General features: G+C 41.3%; 1 long non-coding RNA gene and 1 pseudogene across 1 annotated transcript in view; one reads left to right on the forward strand and one right to left on the reverse strand.

The window, feature by feature from the left end:
• LOC138433896 (uncharacterized) overlaps positions 1–12533 on the reverse strand; it is a 47471-nt gene that overhangs the window by 7332 nt on the left and 27606 nt on the right. The window lies entirely within an intron of this gene.
• On the forward strand, positions 5662–9669 carry LOC138433127 (double-stranded RNA-binding protein Staufen homolog 1 pseudogene; annotated as a pseudogene).

A 12533-nucleotide genomic window follows, 5' to 3' on the forward strand; every position in this document is an offset into this window, starting at 1 on the left:
TCATGTGTTTGTTAGCCATCTGTATGTCTTTGGAGAAATGTCTATTTAGTTCTTTGGCCCATTTTTGGATTGGGTCATTTATTTTTCTGGAATTGAGCTGCAGGAGTTGCTTGTATATTTTTGAGATTAGTTGTTTGTCAGTTGCTTCATTTGCTATTATTTTCTCCCACTCCAAAGGCTGTCTTTTCACCTTGCTTATAATTTCCTTTGGTTGCAGAAGCTTTTAATTTTAATTAGATCCCATTTGTTTATTTTTGCTTTTATTTCCAGTATTCTGGGAGGTGGATCATAGAGGATCCTGCTGTGATTTATATCGGAGAGTGTTTTGCCTATGTTCTCCTCTAGGAGTTTTATAATTTCTGGTCTTACATTTAGATCTTTAATCCATTTTGAGTTTATTTTTGTGTATGGTGTTAGAAAATGTTCTAGTTTCATTCTTTTACAAGTGGTTGACCAGTGTTCCCAGCACCACTTGTTAAAGAGATTCTTTAATTCATTGTATATTCTTGCCTCCTTTGTTGAACATAAGGACATTTCACCCCAAAACAATGAATTTCACCTTTTTCTCAAGTGCTCACGGAACCTTCTCCTTCTTCTGAGCCATAAATCTAGCCTTGATAAATTCAAAAAACTTGAAATCATTCCAAGCATCTTTTCTGACCATAATGCATTAAGATTAGATCTCAATTACAGGAGAAAAACTATTAAAAATTCCAACATATGGAGGCTGAACAACACGCTGCTGAATAACCAACAAATCACAGAAGAAATCAAAGAAGAAATCAAAATATGCATAGAAACAAATGAAAATGAAAACACAATAACCCAAAACCTGTGGGACACTATAAAAGCAGTGCTAAGGGGAAAGTTCATAGCAATACAGGCATACCTCAAGAAACAAGAAAAAGTCAAATAAATAACCTAACTCTACACCTAAAGCAACTAAAAAGGAAGAAATGGAGAATCCCAGGGTTAGTAGAAGGAAAGAAATCTTTAAAATTAGGGCAGAAATAAATGCAAAAGAAACAAAAGAGACCACAGCAAAAATCAACAAAGCCCAAAGCTGGTTCTTTGAAAGGATAAATAAAATCAACAAACCATTAGCCAGACTCATCAAGAAACAAAGAAAAATCAAATCAATAAAATTAGAAATGAAAATGGAGAGATCACAACAGACAACACAGAAATACAAAGGATAAGAGACTACTATCAGCAATTATATGCCAATAAAATGGACAACGTGGAAAAAATGGACAAATTCTTAGAAAAGTACAACTTTCCAAAACTGAACCAGGAAGAAATAGAAAATCTTAACAGACCCATCACAAGCATGGAAATTGAAACTGTAATCAAAAATCTTCCAGCAAACAAAAGCCCATTTTTGCATCTATGTTCATCAGTGATATTGGCCTGTAGTTTTCTTTTTTTGTGGCATCTTTGTCAGGTTTTGGGATTAGGGTGATGGTGGCCTCATAGAATGAGTTTGGAAGTTTACCTTCCTCTGCAATTTTCTGGAAGAGTTTGAGTAGGATAGGTGTTAGCTCGTCTCTAAATTTTTGGTAGAATTCAGCTGTGAAGCCATCTGGACCTGGGCTTTTGAAAAGGATATCTTTATTCGGTGTTATTTCTAAAAGGTCTTGTAAGTCTTCATAGAACTGTTCAACTTCAGCTTCTTTAGTGTTACTCGTTGGGGCATAGGCTTGGATCACTGTGATACTGAAGGTTTGCCTTGGAAAATAACAGAGATCATTCTGTCATTTGTGAGATTGCATCCAAGTACTGCATTTCAGACTCATTTTTTGACCATGATGGCTACTCCATTTCTTCTAAGGGATTCCTGCCCACAGTAGTAGATATAATGGTCATCTGAGTTAAATTCACCCATTCCAGGCTATTTTAGTTCGCTGATTCCTATAATGTTGATGTTCACTCTTGTTATCTCCTGTTTGACCACTTGCAATTTGCCCTGATTCATGGACCTAACATTCCAGGTTCCTATGTAATATTGCTCTTTACAGCATTGGATCTTACTTCTATCACCAGTCACATCCACAACTGGGTATTGTTTTTGCTTTGGCTCCATCCCTTCATTCTTTCTGGAGTTATTTCTCCACTGATCTCATGTAGCATATTGGGCACCTACTGACCTGGGGAGTTCCTCTCTCAGCATCCTATCGTTTTGCCTTTTCATACTGTTCATGGGGCTCTCAAGGCAAGAATACTGAAGTGGTTTGCCATTCCCTTCTCCAGTGGACCACATTATGTCAGACCTCTCCACCATGACCCGTCCGTCTTGGGTGGCCCCACACAGCATGGCTTAGTTTCATTGAGTCAGACAAGGCTGTGGTCCGTTTGATCAGGTTGGCTAGTTTTCTGTGATTATGGTTTCAGAGCGTCTGCCCTCTGATGCCCTCTCACAACACCTACCATCTCACTTTGGTTTCTCTTACCTTGCATGTGATGTATCTCTTCACAGCCTGAAGTTGCCCTGAACCAAAAACCACCTATAAAGACACCCTTTGACATGGCCCTGCCTACCAGAGGGTTAAGATTCAGCTTCACTCACCAGTGGGCAGGCACCAGCCCCTCCCACCTGGAAGTCTGCACAAGACCAATCTCACACTATGGAAGAGACACCAGAACCTAGAAGAATTACAATCCTGCAGCCTGAGGAATGAAGATGACAAATACAGATAATCAGACAAAAGGAGACAGCAGAGAAATGTGTGTCAGATGAAGAAACAAGATAAAATCCCAGAACAGCAACTAAATGAAGTGGAGACAGGCAATCTATCTGAAAAAGAATTCAGAGTCATGAGAGTAAAGGTAATCTAAGATTTTGGAAAAAGAATGGTGGCACAGACTGAGAGGAAACAAGAAATGTTTAATGAAGAGCTAGAACCTTAAAAAACAGAGCTAAACCATACAAGAACTGACCTGAAAAATACACTAGAATGAATTGATAGCACAATAATTGAGACAGATGAATGAATAAGTGAGCTGAAAGATAAACTGATGGAAATCACTGCTGGGGAACAGAATAAAGAAGAAAGAATGAAAAGAAGTGAGGACAGCCTAAGAGACCTCTGGAACATTAAATGCACCAATATTCACATTATAGGGGTCCCAGAAGGAGGAGAGAGAGAGAAAGGGCCTGAGAAATTATTTGAAGAGGTAACAGCCAAAAACATCCCTAACATGAGAAAGGGGACACTCAAGTCCAGAAAGTGCAGAGTCCCATGCAGGATAAGCCTAAGGAAGAACACACTAAGACAATCAAATTAACAAAAACTAAAGACAAAGATAAAATATTGAAGGCAACAAAGGAAAAGAAACAACATACAAAGGAATTCCTGTAAGTTTATCAGCTCATTTTTTCAGCAGAAATGCTGCAGCCCGGAAGACAGTGGCATAATAAAGGGATGAAAGAAAGAAACCAGCCAACTACACGCTACCCAGCAAGGCTTCATTCAGATGCAACACAGAGATGAAAAGTCATACACAAAAGTAAACGTTAAACAGAATGTAGCACCACCAAACCAGCTTTACAGCAAATGCTGAAGGAACTTCTCTGATGGAAAAGGACACAACTACAGACAAAGAAAATTACTAATGGGAAAGCTCACCAGTAAAGATAACACACACAGTAAAGCTAGGAAGTCATCCACATACACAAATACTATATCAAAACCATCAACTGTGAGGGGAGGAGAATACAAATGCTGGATATTGGATATGCATTTGAAATAAGAGACCAGAAACTTAAAACAAACTTGTATATACATAGACTGCTATATTAAAACGTCATGTAAACCAAATATCTGTAATAGATACACATACACAAAAGAAAAAGCAATCCAAACACAACACTAAACATCGTCATGGTATCACAAGAGAAGAAAACAAAAGAGGAAGGGAAGGGAAAAGACCTACAAAAACAAATCCTAACAATTAAGAAAACAATAAGGACACACCACCCTTATGGCAGAAAGTGAAGAACTAAAAAGCCTCTTGATGAAAGTGAAAGAGGAGAGTGAAAAAGTTGGCTTAAAGCTCAACATTCAGAAAACGAAGATCATGGCATCTGGTCCCATCACTTCATGGGAAATAGATGGGGAAACAGTGGAAACAGTGTCAGACTTTGTTTTTTTGGGCTCCAAAATCACTGCAGATGGTGACTGCAGCCATGAAATTAAAAGACGCTTACTCCTTGGAAGAAAAGTTATGACCAACCTAGATAACATATTGAAAAGCAGAGACATTACTTTGCCAACAAAGGTCCATCTAGTCAAGGCTATGGTTTTTCCTGTGGTCACGTATGGATGTGAGAGTTGGACTGTGAAGAAAGCTGAGTGCCAAAGAACTGATGCTTTTGAAGTGTGGTGTTGGAGAAGACTCTTGAGAGTCCCTTGGACTGCAAGGAGATCCCACCAGTCCATTCTGAAAGAGATCAGCCCTGGCTGTTCTTTGGAGGGAATGATGCTAAAGCTGAAACTCCAGTACTTTGGGCACCTCATGCGAAGAGTTGACTCATTGGAAAAGACTGATGGTGGGAGGAATTGGGGGCAGGAGGTAAAGGGGATGACAGAGGATGAGATTGCTGGATGGCATCACCAACTCAATGGACATGAGTTTGAGTGAACTCCGGGAGTTGGTGATGGACAGGGAGGCCTGGCGTGCTGCGATTCATGGGGTTGCAAAGAGTCGGACATGACTGAGCGACTGAACTGAACTGAAGGACATACATGTTGATAATTACCTTAAATGTAAATGGAGTAAATCTTCCAATCAAAAGACCCAGACTGACTGAATGGATACAAAAACAAGACCCGTATATGTTGTCTATAAGAGACTCACTTCAGATCTAGAGACACATATAGACTGAAAGTGAAGGGATGGAAAAAGATAATCCATGCCAATGGAAAGCAAAGGAAAGCTGGAGTAACAATATTCATATCAGACAAAATAGAGTTTAAAACAAGACTGTTAAAAGAGATAAAGGACAATACATAGTGATCAAGGGATCAATCTAAGAAGATATAACAATTCTTATTGAATTTGCACCCGACATAGGAGCATTTCAATATATAAGGCAAATGTTGACAGCTATAGAAGGAGAAATCAACAGTAACGTAATAATAATGGCAGACTATAACACCCCACTAACATCAATGGACAGATCATCCAGACGGAAACCAGTAAGGAAGTACAGGCCTTAAATGACACAAAAAACATCAGGGACTTAACTGATATTTACAAAACATTCCATCTGAAAGTGGCAGAATATACATTCTTCTCAGGTGCACATGGAACATTCTCCAGGGCAGATCACAGACTGGGCCACAAAGTAAACCTGGGTAAATTTAAGAAAACTGACACCATAATAAGCAACTTCTCCAACCACAATGCTATAGATTAGACATCAACTACAAGGAAAAAAAGAAAGAAAGAAAAACATGTGAAGGCCAAACAATGTGGTATTGAACAGTCAATAGACCACTGAAGAAATCAAAGAGGGAATTAAAAAATGCCTTGAGACAAATGAAAATATAACAATCTAAAATCTATGGCATACAGCAAAAGCAGTTCTAAGATGGAAGTTTATAGAGTGCCATAAACTTCTATTGCTATAAGCTCATGCTCAGGTTGAATTTCGCTGAAATGGGGTAATTCATTCACAAGACATTGAGGCTTTCTCTTTGGGGTGTGCCATGTTAGAAGGACATTGATGCTGCCCGAACTTGTCTCCCAGCCAATGGTCATGGGTGACTGAAACAATAAGGGGGGGCAGGACAGAGGAGGAAGGGGTGGCAGGAGGGGGGAGGCAGAGTGGCCTTGGAGGCAGCACAGCCAGGCTGCTGCCCGCAAGCTTACTGCAGGACACAAAAACCTCAACCAACCAACCTAAGCTTACACCTAAAGCAACCTAGAGAGAGAACAACAAACAAACCCTGAAGTTAGTGGGGACATCTAACATCGTGATGATCAGAGCAGAAATGAATCAAACTGAGATGAAGAAAACAACAGAAAAGATCAATGAAACTAAATGCTGGCTCCTAGAAAAAATAAAATCGATAAACCTTTAGCCAGAGTCAAGAAAAAAAAAAGGGGAGAGGGCTCAAATCAGTAGTATTAGGAATGAAAAAGGGGAAGTTACAACTGACACAACAGAAATACAAAGGATCATAAGAGACTACTACAAGCAACTATATGCCAATAAAATGCACAACCTAGAAGGAATGGACAAATTCTTAGAATGATACAATCTTCTAAGACTGACCAGGAAGAAACAGAAAATATGAACAGACCAAGCATAAATACAGAAATTGAAACTGATTTTAAGATGTTCATAGCTTCGGTGTTGTGCCGGCAGTGGCCACATCTGGCTTGACTGCACCTTCCTCTGATCCCAGGCCTGGTGGCGCTGGTCTCCTCTGAGGACACTCTGCTTCCCATCCACCATCCCTTCCTTCTCCCTCTTTCCCCTCCTCACCATCACTCTGCCACCCGGGACCACAGCCAGGGGACAAGCTCGGGACAACAGACAGTTCCACTGGCAAGAGACAGTGCCAGTGACCTGGCACACCCCAAAGAGAAAGCACCAATGTGTCTTGTGAATGAGTTAGCCGGTTTCAGCAAGATTCAGCCTGAGTATAAGATTTAAGAGGAAGATCCAGTTCACTGTAAGAAAGTATAACCCGTACTGTTGAGCTAGATGTGCTGTGCATGAAACTTGGGGGAAAAGCCAATGGATAAGCCTGTCAACCCTTACTCTTGGATGCAGTCCACCTATAGTTAAAACATGAGAGGAAGCGCTTATCCCCTCAGGTACTTTTACCCATTTCCAGTACTATATCAAACTTGAACTTTCTGTGGGAGGACAACAATTTAATGGGAAAGATGAGACAGGCTACAAAACATGATACTGTTGCAAAAGTTTTCAGGATCCTGCAGAATGAACCCCACCCCACACCCCAAGAGGCTGGAGGTGAATGGAAGAGAATCAGAGGAAGAGAATCTCAATAAACCTGAAATAAATGTTTGAGATTGCACTTAAACAGAACTTGCCTGTGAATTTTGAATCTTTCCCTCTAAAGCAGGTTGCCCGGGAGAGTGGCCCACCCCACATGAGTAGCTCTGTGACCAGGGTGTCAGGTGGGGTGTTGGTGGGGGAAAGCGAAGGGAAGAGCAAGAGGATTTCAAAGAAAAACACTACTAGAGCTGTGCTTGAGGAGCTGAAGAAATTACAGCCACTGCCTACAGTTGAGCAAGTGAAGCCGGGAACCAAAAAGAAAACAAAACCCATAGTCAGGCTACAAAGCATCCAGAGTACGGCCAGGGGATGAACCCGATTAGCAGACTGGCCCAGACCCAGCAGGCAAAACACGAGGAGGAGCCAGAGTACCTGCTCCTCATTGAGGAGGCCTCCCATGCCACAGGAGTCTGATGCAGGTGAAGGTGGGAAAACGCGCCACAGAAGGATCAGGAGCCAATAAGAAGGTGGCCAAACGCAGTGCAGACAAGAACATGCTGGAGATCCCAGGTTTCAAAGTCCTGCAGGCTCAGCCCACCAAACCAGCCCTCAAATCAGAGGAGGACACCCCCAAAGAAACCAGGGGATGGAAGAACAGTGACCTTTTTTGAACCTGCCTCAGGGGATGAAAATGGGACTAGAATAAAGCAGTTTAGGATGCCTTATTTCAGTTATCAGCAGCTGCCTGCTGGAATTCTTCCCATGGTGCCCCAGGTTGTCCAGGCTGTAGGAGTCAGTCAAGGACATCACACCAGAGGTTTCACCAGGGTAGCTCCGAGTCCTGCCCAGGCCCACGGGAGCTCTCATGATAGTCTGTGAATTGTTGTATGGGAGCACCTAGCTGACAGCCGAGACCGTTTTAAAGAATAACATCTCTTCAGGCCATGGGCCTCTCATGATACCCTCTGAGCAGCTGGACTGTCCATCAAGAGCTCAGGGATTCCAGGTCGAATATAAAGACTTCCCCAAAAATAAGAATGAATTTGTATCTCTTATCTATTGTTCCTCTCAGCCACCTCTGATCAGCCAAGGTATTGGAAAGAATGTGGAGTTCTGCCACTTTATGGCTGCACTGAACATCTTAAAGTTGCTGTCTGAGGTGGACCAACAAAATACGGAGGTGCCAAGAACAGGATATGGGCCAGTGTCTGTGTGTGGGAGGTGCTGAACCTTATTTGGCCATGGACCATTGAAAATTCTCGAAATATATACTGAAAACATTGAAATTGCCATGAAAATTTGCTTTCTAGAGAAAGCAACGGTGAAGAAGACGGGACCTGGAGGAGTCGGCATAGCTGCTCACATGCGCTGTGGTTTCCGTCCATGCTGCAGCAGCTGCCGGGGGCCAGGTGGGTTTGCCAAGCACCCCTGGATCCACTGGGAAACCAGCAGGTCCGTGCCCCCGGTCACCCTAGTGCTTGGTTTTGGTGGGGTTTTTCTTTGTTTGTTTTGGGTGTTTTTACAATTTTTTTCCTTGCTGTGTGAAAGAAGAAACAGAAAGCAGGGCCCCTTCTCAAACTGGCTCACACAAACACCTCAGGACCAATCCTGGACACTCAGGTTGGAGAAAGGGCTTAGTGTGGCCCCAGAGCTGAAAGCACCAGAGAAATCAAATGCTTCCTCCTCGGCCAGAGGACCTTCTTGGCATGCTCTGGTGCACACCTCCCATGGTACCCACAGCCACCACTGCTCTCTTCCAAAAGAGATACGTATTCTTAGTTTCATTATTTTCATTTGATTGAAATGACGATATATAAATTTTCATTTGAGCTTCTCAATTGTATCTAGTTACATAGCACAGTTTAGAAATTTGTCTGAGACTGACTTAATCAGTAATCTAATTAGCAAAAGTCATACCCATGTGTTTGTGGTTACACATTTTTATTTCCCTGGACTAACCCAGGACCATTTCAGTGATGCAAACTGTGTGCCTTCTGGTTTAGCTGAAACAGCCCAACTTTAATGTTGTCTCCCACAGTTTTACAAATTGGGCAGTTTTGGAATTTTAAACTTAAAATGATCATTTGGTTCCTTTTCTATTTTTATTTTTGTTAATGCAACAGGAATTAAACGAACTTTGATCTTTAAAGATTATTAAACAAATTGTGTGTATATACATATGACTCTAGACATAGCTCTCACTACACTACAGGATACCGTCTCCATGTAGCACATGTATAACTGCAGACTGACTTTCCTTGAGTGCTTTATACTGTTGATTATCTCCATGTAGGACTTAAAAAAATGACCCACGTTTATCTCTGCAACTGTGTTGCTTTTGATGTTGAGTTGCTGTGCCCAGAAATGTGTGCAGCAAGGTCCTGATACAGTCCAGATGGAAAGCCCAGTAGCCTTGCCAGTTCGATTCATTATTTACGGTGGAATATTTTTCTCCCCATGGAATGTAAGTAAATCTTGGTGTCTATCATCAAAAAATGGTAATACTAAACTTTTTTGTTAACTTTTTCTCAAATGCCCCTACTACTAGGTTGGTCCCTCCCAACTTGCCCACTATACTTTCTTTAAGAGAAAAAACTTTGTAATGATTGTGACTCCATTTGGGCAAAACTCTGAAGATATAAAATAACTTTATATCAAACCACTGATCAATAAACAACTACTAATGAAAAAAAAAACTTTCACAAACAAAAATCCAGGATCAGATGGCTTCACACATGAATTCTATCAAACATTTAGTGAAGAGTTAACACCTATCCTTCTGAAACTTCCAAGAGATTTCAGAAGGAACACTCCCAAACTCATTCTATGAGGCCACCATCACTATAAAAACCAAAGACACCACACAAAAAAATTACAGGCCAATGTTGCTGATGAACACTGACACAAAAATCCTCAACAAAATACTAGCTAACTGAATACACAATACATTAAAAGGATCATACAACATTATTAAGAGATGCAAGGATTTTTCAGTATCTGCAAATCAGTCAGTGTGATATATACCACATGAACAAAGTAAAGAGGAGAGTTCCCCGGTATCATAGTGGTCAGGATTCTGAGCTTTCACTGCCATGGCCTGGATTCAGTCCCTGGCTGGGGAACTGAAATCCTGCAAGTTGTATGGTTGCACAGCCGCCAAAAAAAACAAAATTAAAATTTGTTTTATTATTCAACTGAAGAATAAAAACCACTTGATCATCTCAATAGATACAGAAAAAGCTTTAGACAAGATTTAACACCCACTTATGATTTAAAGAAAAACAAAACCCTTCATGGATTACTGCCTTGTCATGGCAAAGTGATGTGCATAACTCAGTGAAGCTATGAGCCATACCATGTAGGGCCACCCAAAATGGACAGGTCATCCTGGAGAGTCCTGACAAAACGTAATCCAGTGGAGGAGAGAATGGCAAACCACCCTAGTATATTTGCCGAGAATCTCATGAACTGTATAAAAAGACAAAACAGGTGACAGCAAAAGATGAGTCCCCCAGGTCGGAAGGTGTCCAATATTCCACTCGGGAAGAGTGGAGGCCAACTACTAATAGCCCCAGGAATGAATGAAGTGGCTGGGCCAAAGTAAAAACAGCTCTCAGTTGTGGATGTGTCTGGTGATGAACGCGATTTACAGTGCTGCAAAGAACAGTGCTGCACAGGAACCTGGAGCGTGAGGTCCATGATCAAGGTAAATCAGATGTGGTCAAGCAGGAGATGGTAAGAGTAAGTGTCGACATCTCAGGAATCTGAACTAAAGGGACAGGAATGGACAAACTAATTCAGACGACCATTATATCTACTACTGTGGGCAAAGAATCCCACAGAATAAATGGAGTAACCCTCATAACCAACCAGAGAGTCTGGAATGCAGTACTTGGGTACAACCTCAAGAATGACAGAATGACCTCAGTTTGTTTGAGGCTGACTCAATGAAAGTCGTTCAACATCACAGTAATTCAGGTCTATGCCCCTACCACTAATGCTGAAGAGGCTGACGTTGATCAGAAGACCTAGAAGACCTCCTAGAACACACACACCCCCAAAAAAACTATGTTCTATTCATCACTGGGGATTGGAATACAAAGGTAGGAAGTAAAGAGATTCCTGGAGTAACAGGCAGGTTTGGTCTTGGAGTACAAAATGAAGCAAGGCAAAGGCTAACTGAATTTTGCCAAGAAAATGCTCTGGTCATAGCAAACACCCTTTTTAAACAACACAAGAGATGATTTCACACATGGACATCCCCTAATCACCAATATAGAAATCAGATTAAATAAGCTGTATACAGTGAGCAAAAACAAGACTGGAGCTGACTGTGGCTCAGATCATCAGCTTCTCATGGCAAAATTCAGGCTTAAACTAAAGAAAACGGGGAAAACCACTAGCCCAGCCAGGTAGAACTTAAATCAAATCCCCTATTTCATGCAAAGATGGACACAATAAAGGAAAGAAATGGTAACAGAAGAAGAGATTAAGAAGAGGTGGCAAGAATACACAGAAGAACTACACAGAAAAGGTCTTCATGACCCAGATAATCATGAAGGTGTGATCACTCATGTAGAGCCAGACATCCTGGGATCCAATGTCAAGTGGGCCTTAGGAAGCATCACTACGAACAAAGTTAGTGGAGGCGATGGAATTCCAGTTGAGCTATTTCAAATCCTAAAAGATGATGCTCTGAAAGTGCTGCACTCAATGTGCCAGCAAATTTGGAAAACTCAGCAGTGGCCACAGGACTTGAAAAGGCCAGTTTGCATTCAAATCCCAAAGAAAGGCAATGCCAAGGAATGCTCAAACTACTGCACAATTACACTCATCTCACACGCTAGCAAATTAATGCAAAATTCTTCAAGCCAGACTTCAACAGTATGTGAACCGTGAACTTGCAGATGTTCAAGCTGGATTTAGAAAAGGCAGAGGAACCAGAGATCAAACTGCCAACATCCGCTGGATCATAGAAAAAGCAAGAGAGTTCCAAAAAAATATCTACTTCTGCTTTATTGACTATGCCAAAGCCTTTGACTGTGTGGATCACAATAAACTGTGAAAAATTCTTCAAGAGATGGGAATATCAGATCATCTTACCTGCCTCCTGAGAAATCTGTGTGCAGGTCAAGAAGTAACAGTTAGAACTGGACATGGAAAAACAGACTGGTTCCAAATTGGGAAAGGAGTACGTCAAGGCTGTATATTGTCACCCTGCTTATTTAACTTCTATGCAGAGTACATCATGCGAAATGCCAGGCTGGAAGAAGCACAAGCTGGAATCAAGATTGTCAGGAGAAATATCAATAACCTCAGATATGCAGATGACATTACATTTATGGCAGAAAGCGAAGAACTAAAGAGCCTCTTGATGAAAGTAAAAGAGGAGAGTGAAAAAGTTGGCTTAAAACTTAACATTCAGAAAACTAAGATCATGGCATCTGGTCCTATCTCATGGCAAATAGATGGGGAAACAATGGAAACAGTGACAGACTTTATTTTGGGGGGCTCCAAAATCACTGCAGATATGACAGTAGCCATGAAATTAAAAGACACT

This window comes from Ovis canadensis, chromosome 2 (genome assembly GCF_042477335.2).
Source record: "Ovis canadensis isolate MfBH-ARS-UI-01 breed Bighorn chromosome 2, ARS-UI_OviCan_v2, whole genome shotgun sequence".
NCBI lineage: Eukaryota > Metazoa > Chordata > Mammalia > Artiodactyla > Bovidae > Ovis > Ovis canadensis.